This window comes from Mustelus asterias, chromosome 8 (assembly GCF_964213995.1).
Source record: "Mustelus asterias chromosome 8, sMusAst1.hap1.1, whole genome shotgun sequence".
NCBI classification, from domain to species: Eukaryota; Metazoa; Chordata; class Chondrichthyes; order Carcharhiniformes; family Triakidae; genus Mustelus; species Mustelus asterias.
Window position 1 is genome coordinate 18858369 of NC_135808.1, and position 20601 is coordinate 18878969.

General features: G+C 49.8%; 5 non-coding genes across 5 annotated transcripts; all 5 read left to right on the plus strand.

Moving 5' to 3' along the window:
• Positions 1-5: 5 nt before the first annotated feature.
• On the plus strand, positions 6-169 carry LOC144498117 (U1 spliceosomal RNA). Its single transcript, XR_013498651.1, has one exon. It is a non-coding gene; the product is annotated as a U1 spliceosomal RNA (small nuclear RNA).
• A 3070-nt stretch (positions 170-3239) lies between these two features.
• Positions 3240-3403, plus strand: LOC144498155 (U1 spliceosomal RNA). The gene has a single exon (XR_013498688.1). It is a non-coding gene; the product is annotated as a U1 spliceosomal RNA (small nuclear RNA).
• Positions 3404-6468: 3065 nt separating this feature from the next.
• On the plus strand, positions 6469-6632 carry LOC144497994 (U1 spliceosomal RNA). The gene has a single exon (XR_013498590.1). It is a non-coding gene; the product is annotated as a U1 spliceosomal RNA (small nuclear RNA).
• A 7332-nt stretch (positions 6633-13964) lies between these two features.
• Positions 13965-14128, plus strand: LOC144498128 (U1 spliceosomal RNA). The gene has a single exon (XR_013498661.1). It is a non-coding gene; the product is annotated as a U1 spliceosomal RNA (small nuclear RNA).
• Positions 14129-17198: 3070 nt separating this feature from the next.
• Positions 17199-17362, plus strand: LOC144498071 (U1 spliceosomal RNA). The gene has a single exon (XR_013498633.1). It is a non-coding gene; the product is annotated as a U1 spliceosomal RNA (small nuclear RNA).
• The last annotated feature ends 3239 nt before the right edge of the window (positions 17363-20601 follow it).

The following is a 20601-nucleotide window of genomic DNA, read 5'->3' on the forward strand; positions in this document are numbered from 1 at the left end:
CAGGCATACTTACCTGGCAGGGGTGAAACCATGATCATGAAGGTGGTTCGCCCAGGACGAGGCTAGCCCATTGCACTGCGGGTGTGCTGACGCCTGCGATGTCCCCAAATGCGGGATACTCGACTGCAAAATTTGTGGTAGTGGGGGACTGCGTTCGCGCTCTCCCCTCATTTCATCATCAAAGATAGAAGCTGGCTTTTCTCTTGTTGCTCAACGGGGCGCTGCTTCGTTCAGTCGCTGCAGCGTCTCTTTCCTTCCTTCGCAACATCCTTCAAACCTGCAGTCGTTTGCTTTCATGTTCATATTCAACGACTTCAAAAATCTGTCTTCTGCACTCTGGCATTTTTCATTCAATTTGATTTATTCTTGTCACCTTCATATTGTCACATGTGGCACAGTGGTTTGCACTGCTGTGACCCACAGCACCAGAGTCCCGGGTTTGAATCCCGGCTTGGGTCACTATCTGTGTGGAGTTTGCACATTCTCCCCGTGTCTGTCTGTGTGGGTTTCCTCCAGGGGCTCCAGTTTCCTCCCACATACCAAAGATGTGCAGGTTCGGTGGATCGGCCATGCTAAATTGCCCCTTTGTGACAGGGGGACTAGCGAGGGTAAATGCACGGGGATAGGGGCTGGGTGGGATTGTGGTCCGTGCAGACTCGATGGGCCAAATGACCTCCTTCTGCATTGCAGGATTCTATGATTCTGTGATTAGTATACAATCAAAAGTATTGTTTCTTTCACAAACAGACAAACAAATACCACACATAGGGAAGGAAAGAAGAGAGTGCAGTGTTACAGTCATAGCTAGGGTGAAGGGAAAGATCAACTTGATGAATATTTCACATCTATCTTCACCCATGAGAATGAGGAGGGAGTTATGGAACTTGGGGAGAGAGACTGTGAGGTCAAGAGCAAATTCTCATCGGGAGTGACAAGGTATTGGAGGTATTGGCGGGCTTAAAAGCGGACAAATCTCAAGGTCCGGATGAATTGTGCCCCAGATTGTTGTGGGAGGTGAGGGAGGAAACTGCAGAGGCTCTGACCCACATTTTTAATTCCTCCCTGGCCACTGGGGAGGTGCCAGAGGACTGGAGAACAGCTACTGTGGTCCCACTATTTAAGAAAGATTGGAGAGACGTGCTAGGAAACTACAGACCACTGAGTCTCACGTCTGTGGTAGCCAAACTATTGGAAAAGATTCTGAACGAGCGAATCTCTCTCCATTTGGAGAGGCATTTAACTGTGTCCCTATTCTGCTAACAGCTGAACTAGTTTAAACTCTTCCCAACAGCACTCGCACATCAATAGCAAGGATGTTAGTTCCACTCTGGTTCAGATGTAGACCGTCCTGTTTGTACAGGTCCCACTTTTCCCAAAAGCGGTCCCAGTGATCCAGGGGGGAATCTAAAACCCTCCCTCCAGCACCAAGTCTTAAGCAGCGCATTTATCTGTGCTATTCTCCTATTTCTGTACTCAGTGCTTGTGGCATTGGGAGTAATCCAGAGATTACAATCCGAGAGGTCCTGCTCCTTAGTCATAGAAATCATAGAAACCCTACAGTGCAGAAGGAGGCCATTCGGCCCATCGAGTCTGCACCGACCACAATCCCACCCAGGCCCTACCCCCACAAATTTACCCGCTAATCCCTCTAACCTACGCATCTCCGGACTCTAAGGGGCAATTTTTAACCTGGCCAATCAACCTAACCTGCACATCTTTGGACTGTGGGAGGAAACCGGAGCACCCGGAGGAAACCCACGCAGACACGAGGAGAACGTGCAAACTCCACACAGACAGTGACCCAAGCCGGGAATCAAACCCGGGTCCCTGGAGCTGTGAAGCAGCAGTGCTATCCACTGTGCTACCGTGCCGCCCAATAGTCGATTGCCTAACTCCCTGAATCCTTGGTGCAAGACCTCATCCCTCTTTCTACCTGTGTCATTGGGACCAATATGTACCATGACCTCTGCCTTATCACCCTGCCCCTTCAGGCTGCCCTGCAGCCATTCAGAGGCATCGCAGGTCCTGGCACCAGGGAGGCAACACACCATCCTGGAGTCTCTTTCACGACCACAGAAGCGCCTATCTGTGTCTCTGACTATGGAGTCACCTGTGACTAATGCTCTTCTGTGCTTTGACCCTCCCTGCTGAACAACAGGGCCAGCCGTGGTGACACTGCACTGGCCACTGCTGTTGACCCCCGATACCCCAACAGTATCCAAAGCGGTATACCTGTTAGAGTGGGGGACAGCCACGGGGGATTCCTGCAATGACTTCCTGCTCTTTCTGGCGGTCATCCATCTATCCGCCTGCACCTTGAGTGTGACCATGCCTCTGTAACTCCTGTCTATGCAGGCGGCTTTCCACCACCTGCATGCTCCCGACTGCATCCAACTGTTGCTCCAACCGAACCACGCGGTCTGTGAGGAGCTGCCATTGGATGCACTTCCTACAGATGTAGCCATCCGCAATGCTGGGAGCGTCAGGGACCTCCCACATCTCACAGTTAAAGCACTGCACCCCACTGACTGACAGTTCTAGTGTTAATTCATGAATCACTTCAAAATAAAGTTATTACATTTAGCACTAATTAAGCCCTTCTTTCCTTCTCCTCGTCCAACCAATTCCAGCCCTTACTGATTTAAACTACAAGATGTCGTTTCAGACTATATACAGTGGTAAAAATTGGAAAGACTTACCGACCTGACCCTCTACTTACCAGTCAGCACTCTCCCTTGCAGCCTCTGCTGCCTGTTTCACCTCACTCCCTGTATGCACCCAACTGCAAAAGCACTCTCACTGAGCCAGGCAGCACTCACAGTGCTCAATAATAATGTTGACAATAATAAATCAAATCAAACTAAAGACCTCCTGATGAATCTCTGCCTTTCATCAACACCCCCGAGTTTGTGAAAATTGAAATCTTTCCTCCCTGAACAAAGTCAGATAGAAAAAGGCTTTTCTTTCCGGAATGTGGTCCCTGTGTTTGAAGGACAAGCTTCGGAAGGTGGTTCATTTCCTTTTAAGGACAATATGCTAATAGATCTGGTGGCACCAATTCAACGTTTCTGTGACTAGTGGGGAGCATTGAAGCATTCGTGAGAATGATATGGAAGGATTGAAGGACCTTGATGCAGGACATTGGAAGCAAAGGGACAATCTGGTGTTTGAAACTCAGTAAGTATGAGTGTGAGATGTAATGTTTGATGGCGGGTGGGAGCGTTTGGGACTTTTCAGGCATACTTACCTGGCTGGGGTGAAACCATGATCATGAAGGTGGTTCGCCCAGGACGAGGCGAGCCCATTGCACTGCGGGTGTGCTGACGCCTGCGATGTCCCCAAATGCGGGATACTCGACTGCAAAATTTGTGGTAGTGGGGGACTGCGTTCGCGCTCTCCCCTCATTTCATCATCAAAGATAGAAGCTGGCTTTTCTCTTGTTGCTCAACGGGGCGCTGCTTCGTTCAGTAGCTGCAGCGTCTCTTTCCTTCCTTCGCAACATCCTTCAAACCTGCAGTCGTTTGCTTTCATGTTCATATTCAACGACTTCAAAAATCTGTCTTCTGCACTCTGGCATTTTTCATTCAATTTGATTTATTCTTGTCACCTTCACATGTGGCTCAGTGGCACAGTGGTTTGCACTGCTGTGACCCACAGCACCGGAGTCCCGGGTTTGAAACCCGACTTGGGTCACTATCTGTGTGGAGTTTGCACATTCTCCCCGTGTCTGTCTGTGTGGGTTTCCTCCAGGGGCTCCAGTTTCCTCCCACATACCAAAGATGTGCAGGTTCGGTGGATCGGCCATGCTAAATTGCCCCTTTGTGACAGGGGGACTAGCGAGGGTAAATGCACGGGGATAGGGGCTGGGTGGGATTGTGGTCCGTGCAGACTCGATGGGCCAAATGACCTCCTTCTGCATTGCAGGATTCTATGATTCTGTGATTAGTATACAATCAAAAGTATTGTTTCTTTCACAAACAGACAAACAAATACCACACATAGGGAAGGAAAGAAGAGAGTGCAGTGTTACAGTCATAGCTAGGGTGTAGGGAAAGATCAACTTGATGAATATTTCACATCTATCTTCACCCATGAGAATGAGGAGGGAGTTATGGAACTTGGGGAGAGAGACTGTGAGGTCAAGAGCAAATTCTCATCGGGAGTGACAAGGTATTGGAGGTATTGGCGGCCTTAAAAGCGGACAAATCTCAAGGTCCGGATGAATTGTGCCCCAGATTGTTGTGGGAGGTGAGGGAGGAAACTGCAGAGGCTCTGACCCACATTTTTAATTCCTCCCTGGCCACTGGGGAGGTGCCAGAGGACTGGAGAACAGCTACTGTGGTCCCACTATTTAAGAAAGATTGGAGAGGCGTGCTAGGAAACTACTGACCACTGAGTCTCACGTCTGTGGTAGCCAAACTATTGGAAAAGATTCTGAACGAGCGAATCTATCTCCATTTGGAGAGGCATTTAACTGTGTCCCTATTCTGCTAACAGTTGAACTAGTTTAAACTCTTCCCAACAGCACTCGCACATCAATAGCAAGGATGTTAGTTCCACTCTGGTTCAGATGTAGACCGTCCTGTTTGTACAGGTCCCACTTTTCCCAAAAGCGGTCCCAGTGATCCAGGGGGGAATCTAAAACCCTCCCTCCAGCACCAAGTCTTAAGCAGCGCATTTATCTGTGCTATTCTCCTATTTCTGTACTCAGTGCTTGTGGCATTGGGAGTAATCCAGAGATTACAATCCGAGAGGTCCTGCTCCTTAGTCATAGAAATCATAGAAACCCTACAGTGCAGAAGGAGGCCATTCGGCCCATCGAGTCTGCACCGACCACAATCCCACCCAGGCCCCACCCCCACAAATTTACCCGCTAATCCCTCTAACCTACGCATCTCAGGACTCTAAGGGGCAATTTTTAACCTGGCCAATCAACCTAACCTGCACATCTTTGGACTGTGGGAGGAAACCGGAGCACCCGGAGGAAACCCACGCAGACACGAGGAGAACGTGCAAACTCCACACAGACAGTGACCCAAGCCGGGAATCAAACCCGGGTCCCTGGAGCTGTGAAGCAGCAGTGCTATCCACTGTGCTACCGTGCCGCCCAATAGTCGATTGCCTAACTCCCTGAATCCTTGGTGCAAGAACTCATCCCTCTTTCTACCTGTGTCATTGGGACCAATATGTACCATGACCTCTGCCTTATCACCCTGCCCCTTCAGGATGCCCTGCAGCCATTCAGAGGCATCGCAGGTCCTGGCACCAGGGAGGCAACACACCATCCTGGAGTCTCTTTCACGACCACAGAAGCGCCTATCTGTGTCTCTGACTATGGAGTCACCTGTGACTAATGCTCTTCTGTGCTTTGACCCTCCCTGCTGAACAACAGAGCCAGCCGTGGTGACACTGCACTGGCCACTGCTGTTTACCCCCGATACCCCAACAGTATCCAAAGCGGTATACCTGTTAGAGTGGGGGACAGCCACGGGGGATTCCTGCAATGACTTCCTGCTCTTTCTGGCGGTCATCCATCTATCCGCCTGCACCTTGAGTGTGACCATGCCTCTGTAACTCCTGTCTATGCAGGCGGCTTTCCACCACCTGCATGCTCCCGACTGCATCCAACTGTTGCTCCAACCGAACCACGCGGTCTGTGAGGAGCTGCCATTGGATGCACTTCCTACAGATGTCGCCATCCGCAATGCTGGGAGCGTCAGGGACCTCCCACATCTCACAGTTAAAGCACTGCACCCCACTGACTGACAGTTCTAGTGTTAATTCATGAATCACTTCAAAATAAAGTTATTACATTTAGCACTAATTAAGCCCTTCTTTCCTTCTCCTCGTCCAACCAATTCCAGCCCTTACTGATTTAAACTACAAGATGTCGTTTCAGACTATATACAGTGGTAAAAATTGGAAAGACTTACCGACCTGACCCTCTACTTACCAGTCAGCACTCTCCCTTGCAGCCTCTGCTGCCTGTTTCACCTCACTCCCTGTATGCACCCAACTGCAAAAGCACTCTCACTGAGCCAGGCAATAATAAATCAAGTCAATAATAAATTGACAATAATAAATCAAATCAAACTAAAGACCTCCTGATGAATCTCTGCCTTTCATCAACACCCCCGAGTTTGTGAAAATTGAAATCTTTCCTCCCTGAACAAAGTCAGATAGAAAAAGGCTTTTCTTTCCGGAATGTGGTCCCTGTGTTTGAAGGACAAGCTTCGGAAGGTGGTTCATTTCCTTTTAAGGACAATATGCTAATAGACCTGGTGGCACCAATTCAACGTTTCTGTGACTAGTGGGGAGCATTGAAGCATTCGTGAGAATGATATGGAAGGATTGAAGGACCTTGATGCAGGACATTGGAAGCAAAGGGACAATCTGGTGTTTGAAACTCAGTATGAGTGTGAGATGTAATGTTTGATGGCGGGTGGAAGCGTTTGGGACTTTTCAGGCATACTTACCTGGCAGGGGTGAAACCATGATCATGAAGGTGGTTCGCCCAGGACGAGACTAGCCCATTGTACTGCGGGTGTGCTGACGCCTGCGATGTCCCCAAATGCGGGATACTCGACTGCAAAATTCGTGGTAGTGTGGGACTGCGTTCGCGCTCTCCCCTCATTTCATCATCAAAGATAGAAGCTGGCTTTTCTCTTGTTGCTCAACGGGGCGCTGCTTCGTTCAGTCGCTGCAGCGTCTCTTTCCTTCCTTCGCAACATCCTTCAAACCTGCAGTCGTTTGCTTTCATGTTAATATTCAACGACTTCAAAAATCTGCCTTCTGCACTCTGGCATTTTTCATTCAATTTCATTTATTCTTGTCACCTTCACATGTGGCTCAGTGGCACAGTGGTTTGCACTGCTGTGACCCACAGCACCAGAGTCCCGGGTTTGAATCCCGACTTGGGTCACTATCTGTGTGGAGTTTGCACATTCTCCCCGTGTCTGTCTGTGTGGGTTTCCTCCAGGGGCTCCAGTTTCCTCCCACATACCAAAGATGTGCAGGTTCGGTCGATCGGCCATGCTAAATTGCCCCTTTGTGACAGGGGGACTAGCGAGGGTAAATGCACGGGGATAGGGGCTGGGTGGGATTGTGGTCCGTGCAGACTCGATGGGCCAAATGACCTCCTTCTGCATTGCAGGATTCTATGATTCTGTGATTAGTATACAATCAAAAGTATTGTTTCTTTCACAAACAGACAAACAAATACCACACATAGGGAAGGAAAGAAGAGAGTGCAGTGTTACAGTCATAGCTAGGGTGTAGGGAAAGATCAACTTGATGAATATTTCACATCTATCTTCACCCATGAGAATGAGGAGGGAGTTATGGAACTTGGGGAGAGAGACTGTGAGGTCAAGAGCAAATTCTCATCGGGAGTGACAAGGTATTGGAGGTATTGGCGGGCTTAAAAGCGGACAAATCTCAAGGTCCGGATGAATTGTGCCCCAGATTGTTGTGGGAGGTGAGGGAGGAAACTGCAGAGGCTCTGACCCACATTTTTAATTCCTCCCTGGCCATTGGGGAGGTGCCAGAGGACTGGAGAACAGCTACTGTGGTCCCACTATTTAAGAAAGAGTGGAGAGACGTGCTAGGAAACTACAGACCACTGAGTCTCACGTCTGTGGTAGCCAAACTATTGGAAAAGATTCTGAACGAGCGAATCTATCTCCATTTGGAGAGGCATTTAACTGTGTCCCTATTCTGCTAACAGTTGAACTAGTTTAAACTCTTCCCAACAGCACTCGCACATCAATAGCAAGGATGTTAGTTCCACTCTGGTTCAGATGTAGACCGTCCTGTTTGTACAGGTCCCACTTTTCCCAAAAGCGGTCCCAGTGATCCAGGGGGGAATCTAAAACCCTCCCTCCAGCACCAAGTCTTCAGCAGCGCATTTATCTGTGCTATTCTCCTATTTCTGTACTCAGTGCTTGTGGCATTGGGAGTAATCCAGAGATTACAATCCGAGAGGTCCTGCTCCTTAGTCATAGAAATCATAGAAACCCTACAGTGCAGAAGGAGGCCATTCGGCCCATCGAGTCTGCACCGACCACAATCCCACCCAGGCCCTACCCCCACAAATTTACCCGCTAATCCCTCTAACCTACGCATCTCAGGACTCTAAGGGGCAATTTTTAACCTGGCCAATCAACCTAACCTGCACATCTTTGGACAGTGGGAGGAAACCGGAGCACCCGGAGGAAACCCACGCAGACACGAGGAGAACGTGCAAACTCCACACAGACAGTGACCCAAGCCGGGAATCAAACCCGGGTCCCTGGAGCTGTGAAGCAGCAGTGCTATCCACTGTGCTACCGTGCCGCCCAATAGTCGATTGCCTAACTCCCTGAATCCTTGGTGCAAGACCTCATCCCTCTTTCTACCTGTGTCATTGGGACCAATATGTACCATGACCTCTGCCTTATCACCCTGCCCCTTCAGGATGCCCTGCAGCCATTCAGAGGCATCGCAGGTCCTGGCACCAGGGAGGCAACACACCATCCTGGAGTCTCTTTCACGACCACAGAAGCGCCTATCTGTGTCTCTGACTATGGAGTCACCTGTGACTAATGCTCTTCTGTGCTTTGACCCTCCCTGCTGAACAACAGGGCCAGCCGTGGTGACACTGCACTGGCCACTGCTGTTTACCCCCGATACCCCAACAGTATCCCACCTGTTAGAGTGGGGGACAGCCACGGGGGATTCCTGCAATGACTTCCTGCTCTTTCTGGCGGTCATCCATCTATCCGCCTGCACCTCATTGCGTCTTGGAAGTGCAGCAGAGAGGGAGAGATTCGCGAGTGGAGTGCTGCGGGTAAGCGCTGTTATTTTTAACTTACTTTTTCGCGGGTTTTTTCTTTAAAAATATCTAAACCCGGAAGTGGTCGCGCAGGGAGGTCTGGGAGAGAGAGATTTTTTTTTTTCCCCAATAAATTGGAACAGAGAGGAATCCCGATACTCTACACTTGTAGAGTATCCCACTCTCCCTCCTCCTCTAACCTAAAAAAAAAGACCCAGTGAGAGCAGGGCTTTGGAGAAAACAGGAGGAGGAAAGGTAAGTTTAAAATTTTCATTCACTTTTTTTTCCCTGTGTGTTTAAAGGGGCAATTATGAGTGTGAGGCCAGTATGTTGTTCCCAATGTAGGATGTGGGAGGTCCTGGAGGCTCCTAGCCTCCCGGACGACCATATCTGTGCTGGGTGTGTTGAGCTGCGGTTCCTAAGGGACCATGTTAGGGAACTGGAATTGCAGCTCGAGGACCTTCGCCGGGTTAGGGATAGTGAGGAGGTCATTGACAGGAGCTATCGGCAGGTGGTCACACCGGGACCACGGGAGGAAGGTAACTGGGTAACAGTGAGGAAGGAGAAAACTCAGTTGATGGTGAGCACCCCGGTGGATGTGCCCCTTAATAATAAGTACTCCTGTCTGAGTACTACTGGGGTGGACAGCCCACCTGGGGGAAGCAGCGGTGGCAGTGTCTCTGGAGCTGAGCCTGGCCCAGTAGTGCAAAAGGGTAAGGAAAGGAGGGTAGTGCTAATTGGGGACTCTACGGTGAGTGGGTCAGATAGGCATTTTTGCGGACAAAGACGGGACTCTCGGATGGTGGTTTGCCTCCCTGGTGCAGGGGTCCGGGATGTCTCTGGTCGAGTCCCAGAAATCCTGAAGGGGGAGGGAGAGGAGCCGAAGGTCGTGATGCATATAGGTACTGCTGACATAGGTAGGAAGAGGGAAGGGGTCATGAAAAGAGAATATAGGGAGTTAGGTAGACAGCTGAGAAAGAGGAATGCAAAGGTAGTAATCTCGGGATTGCTGCCTGTGCCGCGGGAGAGTGAGAACAGGAATCGGTGGAGAATGAATGCGTGGCTGAGGGACTGGAGCAAGGGACAAGGATTTGGGTACTTGGATCATTGGGACGTCTTTTGGGGCAGGTGTGACCTGTTTAAAAAAGACGGGTGGCACTTGAATCCCAGGGGGACCAATATCCTGGCGGGAAGGTTGGCTAAGGCTACTGGAGAGACTTTAAACTAGAAAGGTTGGGGGGAGGGAATCGAAATGAGGGGACTGAGAGCGAGGAGGTTAGCTCGCAAATAGATAAGGAATGTAAACAGGGTAAGAGGGAGGTTAGACGAGTGATGGAGAAGGGAAGTGCTCAGGCTGAAGGTCTGAGATGTGTCTATTTTAATGCCAGGAGTGTAGTGAATAAAGTGGATGAGCTTAGAGCGTGGATTGCTGCTTCGAATTGTGATGTGGTGGCCATTACGGAGACTTGGATGTCTCAGGGACAGGACTGGGTGCTTCAGGTGCCGGGTTTTAGATGTTTCAGGAAGGACAGGGAGGGAGGCAAGAGAGGGGGGGGAGTGGCACTGTTGATCAGGGATAGTGTCACGGCTGTAGAGAAGGTGGACGCCGTGGAGGGATTGACGACGGAGTCTCTGTGGGTGGAGGTTAGGAACAGGAAGGGGTCGGTAACGTTGCTGGGTGTTTTCTATAGGCCGCCCAATAGTAACAGAGATGTTGAGGAGCAGATGGGGAAATAGATCCTGGAGAGATGTAGGAATAACAGAGTTGTCGTGATGGGAGATTTTAATTTCCCAAACATAGATTGGAATATCCCTAGGGCTAGGGGTTTGGATGGAGAGGAGTTTGTTAGGTGTGTCCAGGAGAGTTTCCTGACACAGTATGTGGATAAGCCTACTAGAGGAGAGGCTGTACTTGATCTGGTGCTGGCTAATGAACCTGGACAGGTGGAGGATCTCTCGGTGGGTGAGCATCTTGGGGATAGCGATCATAATTCTATCTCCTTCATGATAGCATTGGAAAGAGATAGGATCAGGCAGGCTAGGAAAGTGTTTCTCTGGAGTAAAGGGAAATACAGTGTCATCAGGGAGGAAATTAGACGGGTAAATTGGAAGGAGGCATTCTTGGGGAAAAGTACCGAAGGAAAGTGGAGGATTTTCAAGGAATGTTTGTCTGGAGCTCTGCATGACAACGTTCCGATGAGACAGGGGGGTGTTGGTAGGGTACGGGAACCGTGGTGCACGAAGGTTGTGATGAACCTGGTGAATAAGAAAAGAGAGGCGTACAGAAGGTTCAGAGAGCTAGGAGGTGTTAAGGATTTAGAGGAGTATACGGGATGTAGGAAGGAGCTTAAGAAGGAAATTAGGAGAGCGAGAAGGGGTCATGAGAAGGCCTTGGCGGGTAAGATTAAGGAGAACCCCAAGGCTTTCTACAAATATGTCAAGAGTAAAAGGATGAGATGTGAAGGCATAGGACCCTTAAAAGGTGAAGGGGGAAAAGTTTGTGCGGAACCGTTAGAAATGGCGGAGCTGCTTAATGAATACTTTACCTCGGTATTCACGGTGGAAAGGGATCTGGGTGGTTGTACTGCTGGTTTGCGGTGGACAGAAAGGATCGAGCATGTGGACATAAAGAAAGAGGATGTGTTGGAACTATTGAATGGCATCAAGGTTGGTAAGTCGCCGGGACCGGATGGGATGTACCCCAGGTTACTGTGGGAGGCGAGGGAGGAGATTGCGGAGCCTTTGGCGATGATCTTTGCATCGTCGATGGAGACGGGAGAGGTTCCGGAGGATTGGAGGATTGCAGATGTGGTCCCTATATTCAAGAAAGGGAACAGGGACAGCCCGGGAAATTACCGACCGGTGAGTCTAACCTCAGTGGTTGGTAAGTTGATGGAGAGGATCCTGAGAGACAGGATTTATGATCATCTAGAGAAGTTTAGTATGATCAAAAGTAGTCAGCACGGCTTTGTCAAGGGCAGGTCGTGCCTTACGAGCCTGGTTGAGTTCTTTGAAAATGTGACCAAACACATTGACGAAGGAAGAGCGGTGGATGTGGTCTATATGGACTTCAGCAAGGCGTTCGATAAGGTCCCCCATGCAAGACTTCTTGAGAAAGTGAGAGGGCATGGGATCCAAGGGGCTGTTGCCTTGTGGATCCAGAACTGGCTTGCCTGCAGAAGGCAGAGGGTGGCTGTGGAGGGGTCTTTCTCTGCATGGAGGTCAGTGACCAGTGGAGTGCCCCAGGGATCTGTTCTGGGACCCTTGCTGTTTGTCATTTTCATAAATGACCTGGATGAGGAAGTGGAGGGATGGGTTGGTAAGTTTGCTGACGACACCAAGGTAGGTGGTGTTGTGGATAGTTTGGAGGGATGTCAGAAGTTGCAGCGAGACATAGATAGAATGCAAGACTGGGCGGAGAAGTGGCAGATGGACTTCAACCCGGATAAGTGTGTGGTGATCCATTTTGGCAGATCCAATGGGATGAAGCAGCAATATAATATGAAGGGTACCATTCTTAGCAGTGTAGAGGATCAGAAGGACCTTGGGGTCCGGGTCCATAGGACTCTTAAATCGGCCTCGCAGGTGGAGGATGCGGTCAAGAAGGCGTACGGCGTACTGGCCTTCATTAATCGAGGGATTGAGTTTAGGAGTCGGGAGATAATGCTGCAGCTTTATAGGACCCTGGTGAGACCCCACTTGGAGTACTGCGCGCAGGTCTGGTCACCTCATTACAGGAAAGATGTTGAAGCCATTGAAAGGGTGCAGAGGAGATTTACAAGGATGTTGCCTGGATTGGGGGGCATGCCTTATGAGGATAGGTTGAGGGAGCTTGGTCTCTTCTCCCTGGAGAGACGAAGGATGAGAGGTGACCTGATAGAGGTTTACAAGATGTTGAGAGGTCTGGATAGGGTAGACTCTCAGAGGCTATTTCCAAGGGCTGAAATGGTTGCTACGAGAGGACACAGGTTTAAGGTGCTGGGGGGTAGGTACAGAGGAGATGTCAGGGGTAAGTTTTTCACTCAGAGGGTGGTGGGTGAGTGGAATCGGCTGACGTCGGTGGTGGTGGAGGCAAACTCGTTGGGGTCTTTTAAGAGACTTCTGGATGAGTACATGGGATTTAATGGGATTGAGGGCTATAGATAGGCCGAGAGGTGGGGATGTGATCGGCGCAACCTGTGGGCCGAAGGGCCTGTTTGTGCTGTGGCTTTCTATGTTCTATGTTCACCTTGAGTGTGACCATGCCTCTGTAACTCCTGTCTATGCAGGCGGCTTTCCACCACCTGCATGCTCCCGACTGCATCCAACTGTTGCTCCAACCGAACCACGCGGTCTGTGAGGAGCTGCCATTGGATGCACTTCCTACAGATGTAGCCATCCGCAATGCTGGGAGCGTCAGGGACCTCCCACATCTCACAGTTAAAGCACTGCACCCCACTGACTGACAGTTCTAGTGTTAATTCATGAATCACTTCAAAATAAAGTTATTACATTTAGCACTAATTAAGCCCTTCTTTCCTTCTCCTCGTCCAACCAATTCCAGCCCTTACTGATTTAAACTACAAGATGTCGTTTCAGACTATATACAGTGGTAAAAATTGGAAAGACTTACCGACCTGACCCTCTACTTACCAGTCAGCACTCTCCCTTGCAGCCTCTGCTGCCTGTTTCACCTCACTCCCTGTATGCACCCAACTGCAAAAGCACTCTCACTGAGCCAGGCAGCACTCACAGTGCTCAATAATAATATTGACAATAATAAATCAAATCAAACTAAAGACCTCCTGATGAATCTCTGCCTTTCATCAACACCCCCGAGTTTGTGAAAATTGAAATCTTTCCTCCCTGAACAAAGTCAGATAGAAAAAGGCTTTTCTTTCCGGAATGTGGTCCCTGTGTTTGAAGGACAAGCTTCGGAAGGTGGTTCATTTCCTTTTAAGGACAATATGCTAATAGATCTGGTGGCACTATTTCAACGTTTCTGTGACTAGTGGGGAGCATTGAAGCATTCGTGAGAATGATATGGAAGGATTGAAGGACCTTGATGCAGGACATTGGAAGCAAAGGGACAATCTGGTGTTTGAAACTCAGTAAGTATGAGTGTGAGATGTAATGTTTGATGGCGGGTGGAAGCGTTTGGGACTTTTCAGGCATACTTACCTGGCAGGGGTGAAACCATGATCATGAAGGTGGTTCGCCCAGGACGAGGCTAGCCCATTGCACTGCGGGTGTGCTGACGCCTGCGATGTCCCCAAATGCGGGATACTCGACTGCAAAATTTGTGGTAGTGGGGGACTGCGTTCGCGCTCTCCCCTCATTTCATCATCAAAGATAGAAGCTGGCTTTTCTCTTGTTGCTCAACGGGGCGCTGCTTCGTTCAGTCGCTGCAGCGTCTCTTTCCTTCCTTCGCAACATCCTTCAAACCTGCAGTCGTTTGCTTTCATGTTAATATTCAACGACTTCAAAAATCTGCCTTCTGCACTCTGGCATTTTTCATTCAATTTCATTTATTCTTGTCACCTTCATATTCTCACATGTGGCTCAGTGGCACAGTGGTTTGCACTGCTGTGACCCACAGCACCAGAGTCCCGGGTTTGAATCCCGGCTTGGGTCACTATCTGTGTGGAGTTTGCACATTCTCCCCGTGTCTGTCTGTGTGGGTTTCCTCCAGGGGCTCCAGTTTCCTCCCACATACCAAAGATGTGCAGGTTCGGTCGATCGGCCATGCTAAATTGCCCCTTTGTGACAGGGGGACTAGCGAGGGTAAATGCACGGGGATAGGGGCTGGGTGGGATTGTGGTCCGTGCAGACTCGATGGGCCAAATGACCTCCTTCTGCATTGCAGGATTCTGTGATTAGTATACAATCAAAAGTATTGTTTCTTTCACAAACAGACAAACAAATACCACACATAGGGAAGGAAAGAAGAGAGTGCAGTGTTACAGTCATAGCTAGGGTGTAGGGAAAGATCAACTTGATGAATATTTCACATCTATCTTCACCCATGAGAATGAGGAGGGAGTTATGGAACTTGGGGAGAGAGACTGTGAGGTCAAGAGCAAATTCTCATCGGGAGTGACAAGGTATTGGAGGTATTGGCGGGCTTAAAAGCGGACAAATCTCAAGGTCCGGATGAATTGTGCCCCAGATTGTTGTGGGAGGTGAGGGAGGAAACTGCAGAGGCTCTGACCCACATTTTTAATTCCTCCCTGGCCACTGGGGAGGTGCCAGAGGACTGGAGAACAGCTACTGTGGTCCCACTATTTAAGAAAGATTGGAGAGGCGTGCTAGGAAACTACAGACCACTGAGTCTCACGTCTGTGGTAGCCAAACTATTGGAAAAGATTCTGAACGAGCGAATCTATCTCCATTTGGAGAGGCATTTAACTGTGTCCCTATTCTGCTAACAGTTGAACTAGTTTAAACTCTTCCCAACAGCACTCGCACATCAATAGCAAGGATGTTAGTTCCACTCTGGTTCAGATGTAGACCGTCCTGTTTGTACAGGTCCCACTTTTCCCAAAAGCGGTCCCAGTGATCCAGGGGGGAATCTGAAACCCTCCCTCCAGCACCAAGTCTTAAGCAGCGCATTTCTCTGTGCTATTTTCCTATTTCTGTACTCAGTGCTTGTGGCATTGGCAGTAATCCAGAGATTACAATCCGAGAGGTCCTGCTCCTTAGTCAGAGAAATCATAGAAACCCTACAGTGCAGAAGGAGGCCATTCGGCCCATCGAGTCTGCACCGACCACAATCCCACCCAGGCCCTACCCCCACAAATTTACCCGCTAATCCCTCTAACCTACGCATCTCAGGACTCTAAGGGGCAATTTTTAACCTGGCCAATCAACCTAACCTGCACATCTTTGGACTGTGGGAGGAAACCGGAGCACCCGGAGGAAACCCACGCAGACACGAGGAGAACGTGCAAACTCCACACAGACAGTGACCCAAGCCGGGAATCAAACCCGGGTCCCTGGAGCTGTGAAGCAGCAGTGCTATCCACTGTGCTACCGTGCCGCCCAATAGTCGATTGCCTAACTCCCTGAATCCTTGGTGCAAGACCTCATCCCTCTTTCTACCTGTGTCATTGGGACCAATATGTACCATGACCTCTGCCTTATCACCCTGCCCCTTCAGGATGCCCTGCAGCCATTCAGAGGCATCGCAGGTCCTGGCACCAGGGAGGCAACACACCATCCTGGAGTCTCTTTCACGACCACAGAAGCGCCTATCTGTGTCTCTGACTATGGAGTCACCTGTGACTAATGCTCTTCTGTGCTTTGACCCTCCCTGCTGAACAACAGGGCCAGCTGTGGTGACACTGCACTGGCCACTGCTGCTGACCGCCGATACCCCAACAGTATCCAAAGCGGTATACCTGTTAGAGTGGGGGACAGCCACGGGGGATTCCTGCAATGACTTCCTGCTCTTTCTGGCGGTCATCCATCTATCCGCCTGCACCTTGAGTGTGACCATGCCTCTATAACTCCTGTCTATGCAGGCGGCTTTCCACCACCTGCATGCTCCCGACTGCATCCAACTGTTGCTCCAACCGAACCACGCGGTCTGTGAGGAGCTGCCATTGGATGCACTTCCTACAGATGTAGCCATCCGCAATGCTGGGAGCGTCAGGGACCTCCCACATCTCACAGTTAAAGCACTGCACCCCACTGACTGACAGTTCTAGTGTTAATTCATGAATCACTTCAAAATAAAGTTATTACATTTAGCACTAATTAAGCCCTTCTTTCCTTCTCCTCGTCCAACCAATTCCAGCCCTTACTGATTTAAACTACAAGATGTCGTTTCAGACTATATACAGTGGTAAAAATTGGAAAGATTTACCGACCTGACCCTCTACTTACCAGTCAGCACTCTCCCTTGCAGCCTCTGCTGCCTGTTTCACCTCACTCCCTGTATGCACCCAACTGCAAAAGCACTCTCACTGAGCCAGGCAGCACTCACAGTGCTCAATAATAATATTGACAATAATAAATCAAATCAAACTAAAGACCTCCTGATGAATCTCTGCCTTTCATCAACACCCCCGAGTTTGTGAAAATTGAAATCTTTCCTCCCTGAACAAAGTCAGATAGAAAAAGGCTTTTCTTTCCGGAATGTGGTCCCTGTGTTTGAAGGACAAGCTTCGGAAGGTGGTTCATTTCCTTTTAAGGACAATATGCTAATAGATCTGGTGGCACTATTTCAACGTTTCTGTGACTAGTGGGGAGCATTGAAGCATTCGTGAGAATGATATGGAAGGATTGAAGGACCTTGATGCAGGACATTGGAAGCAAAGGGACAATCTGGTGTTTGAAACTCAGTAAGTATGAGTGTGAGATGTAATGTTTGATGGCGGGTGGAAGCGTTTGGGACTTTTCAGGCATACTTACCTGGCAGGGGTGAAACCATGATCATGAAGGTGGTTCGCCCAGGATGAGGCTAGCCCATTGCACTGCGGGTGTGCTGACGCCTGCGATGTCCCCAAATGCGGGATACTCGACTGCAAAATTTGTGGTAGTGGGGGACTGCGTTCGCGCTCTCCCCTCATTTCATCATCAAAGATAGAAGCTGGCTTTTCTCTTGTTGCTCAACGGGGCGCTGCTTCGTTCAGTCGCTGCAGCGTCTCTTTCCTTCCTTCGCAACATCCTTCAAACCTGCAGTCGTTTGCTTTCATGTTAATATACAACGACTTCAAAAATCTGCCTTCTGCACTCTGGCATTTTTCATTCAATTTCATTTATTCTTGTCACCTTCACATGTGGCTCAGTGGCACAGTGGTTTGCACTGCTGTGACCCACAGCACCAGAGTCCCGGGTTTGAAACCCGACTTGGGTCACTATCTGTGTGGAGTTTGCACATTCTCCCCGTGTCTGTCTGTGTGGGTTTCCTCCAGGGGCTCCAGTTTCCTCCCACATACCAAAGATGTGCAGGTTCGGTGGATCGGCCATGCTAAATTGCCCCTTTGTGACAGGGGGACTAGCGAGGGTAAATGCACGGGGATAGGGGCTGGGTGGGATTGTGGTCCGTGCAGACTCGATGGGCCAAATGACCTCCTTCTGCATTGCAGGATTCTATGATTCTGTGATTAGTATACAATCAAAAGTATTGTTTCTTTCACAAACAGACAAACAAATACCACACATAGGGAAGGAAAGAAGAGAGTGCAGTGTTACAGTCATAGCTAGGGTGTAGGGAAAGATCAACTTGATGAATATTTCACATCTATCTTCACCCATGAGAATGAGGAGGGAGTTATGGAACTTGGGGAGAGAGACTGTGAGGTCAAGAGCAAATTCTCATCGGGAGTGACAAGGTATTGGAGGTATTGGCGGGCTTAAAAGCGGACAAATCTCAAGGTCCGGATGAATTGTGCCCCAGATTGTTGTGGGAGGTGAGGGAGGAAACTGCAGAGGCTCTGACCCACATTTTTAATTCCTCCCTGGCCACTGGGGAGGTGCCAGAGGACTGGAGAACAGCTACTGTGGTCCCACTATTTAAGAAAGATTGGAGAGACGTGCTAGGAAACTACAGACCACTGAGTCTCACGTCTGTGGTAGCCAAACTATTGTAAAACATTCTGAACGAGCGAATCTATCTCCATTTGGAGAGGCATTTAACTGTGTCCCTATTCTGCTAACAGTTGAACTAGTTTAAACTCTTCCCAACAGCACTCGCACATCAATAGCAAGGATGTTAGTTCCACTCTGGTTCAGATGTAGACCGTCCTGTTTGTACAGGTCCCACTTTTCCCAAAAGCGGTCCCAGTGATCCAGGGGGAATCTAAAACCCTCCCTCCAGCACCAAGTCTTAAGCAGCGCATTTATCTGTGCTATTCTCCTATTTCTGTACTCAGTGCTTGTGGCATTGGGAGTAATCCAGAGATTACAATCCGAGAGGTCCTGCTCCTTAGTCATAGAAATCATAGAAACCCTACAGTGCAGAAGGAGGCCATTCGGCCCATCGAGTCTGCACCGACCACAATCCCACCCAGGCCCTACCCCCACAAATTTACCCGCTAATCCCTCTAACCTACGCATCTCAGGACTCTAAGGGGCAATTTTTAACCTGGCCAATCAACCTAACCTGCACATCTTTGGACAGTGGGAGGAAACCGGAGCACCCGGAGGAAACCCACGCAGACACGAGGAGAACGTGCAAACTCCACACAGACAGTGACCCAAGCCGGGAATCAAACCCGGGTCCCTGGAGCTGTGAAGCAGCAGTGCTATCCACTGTGCTACCGTGCCGCCCAATAGTCGATTGCCTAACTCCCTGAATCCTTGGTGCAAGACCTCATCCCTCTTTCTACCTGTGTCATTGGGACCAATATGTACCATGACCTCTGCCTTATCACCCTGCCCCTTCAGGATGCCCTGCAGCCATTCAGAGGCATCGCAGGTCCTGGCACCAGGGAGGCAACACACCATCCTGGAGTCTCTTTCACGACCACAGAAGCGCCTATCTGTGTCTCTGACTATGGAGTCACCTGTGACTAATGCTCTTCTGTGCTTTGACCCTCCCTGCTGAACAACAGGGCCAGCCGTGGTGACACTGCACTGGCCACTGCTGTTTACCCCCGATACCCCAACAGTATCCCACCTGTTAGAGTGGGGGACAGCCACGGGGGATTCCTGCAATGACTTCCTGCTCTTTCTGGCGGTCATCCATCTATCCGCCTGCACCTCATTGCGTCTTGGAAGTGCAGCAGAGAGGGAGAGATTCGCGAGTGGAGTGCTGCGGGTAAGCGCTGTTATTTTTAACTTACTTTTTCGCGGGTTTTTTCTTTAAAAATATCTAAACCCGGAAGTGGTCGCGCAGGGAGGTCTGGGAGAGAGAGATTTTTTTTTTTCCCCAATAAATTGGAACAGAGAGGAATCCCGATACTCTACACTTGTAGAGTATCCCACTCTCCCTCCTCCTCTAACCTAAAAAAAAAGACCCAGTGAGAGCAGGGCTTTGGAGAAAACAGGAGGAGGAAAGGTAAGTTTAAAATTTTCATTCACTTTTTTTTCCCTGTGTGTTTAAAGGGGCAATTATGAGTGTGAGGCCAGTATGTTGTTCCCAATGTAGGATGTGGGAGGTCCTGGAGGCTCCTAGCCTCCCGGACGACCATATCTGTGCTGGGTGTGTTGAGCTGCGGTTCCTAAGGGACCATGTTAGGGAACTGGAATTGCAGCTCGAGGACCTTCGCCGGGTTAGGGATAGTGAGGAGGTCATTGACAGGAGCTATCGGCAGGTGGTCACACCGGGACCACGGGAGGAAGGTAACTGGGTAACAGTGAGGAAGGAGAAAACTCAGTTGATGGTGAGCACCCCGGTGGATGTGCCCCTTAATAATAAGTACTCCTGTCTGAGTACTACTGGGGTGGACAGCCCACCTGGGGGAAGCAGCGGTGGCAGTGTCTCTGGAGCTGAGCCTGGCCCAGTAGTGCAAAAGGGTAAGGAAAGGAGGGTAGTGCTAATTGGGGACTCTACGGTGAGTGGGTCAGATAGGCATTTTTGCGGACAAAGACGGGACTCTCGGATGGTGGTTTGCCTCCCTGGTGCAGGGGTCCGGGATGTCTCTGGTCGAGTCCCAGAAATCCTGAAGGGGGAGGGAGAGGAGCCGAAGGTCGTGATGCATAAAGGTACTGCTGACATAGGTAGGAAGAGGGAAGGGGTCATGAAAAGAGAATATAGGGAGTTAGGTAGACAGCTGAGAAAGAGGAATGCAAAGGTAGTAATCTCGGGATTGCTGCCTGTGCCGCGGGAGAGTGAGAACAGGAATCGGTGGAGAATGAATGCG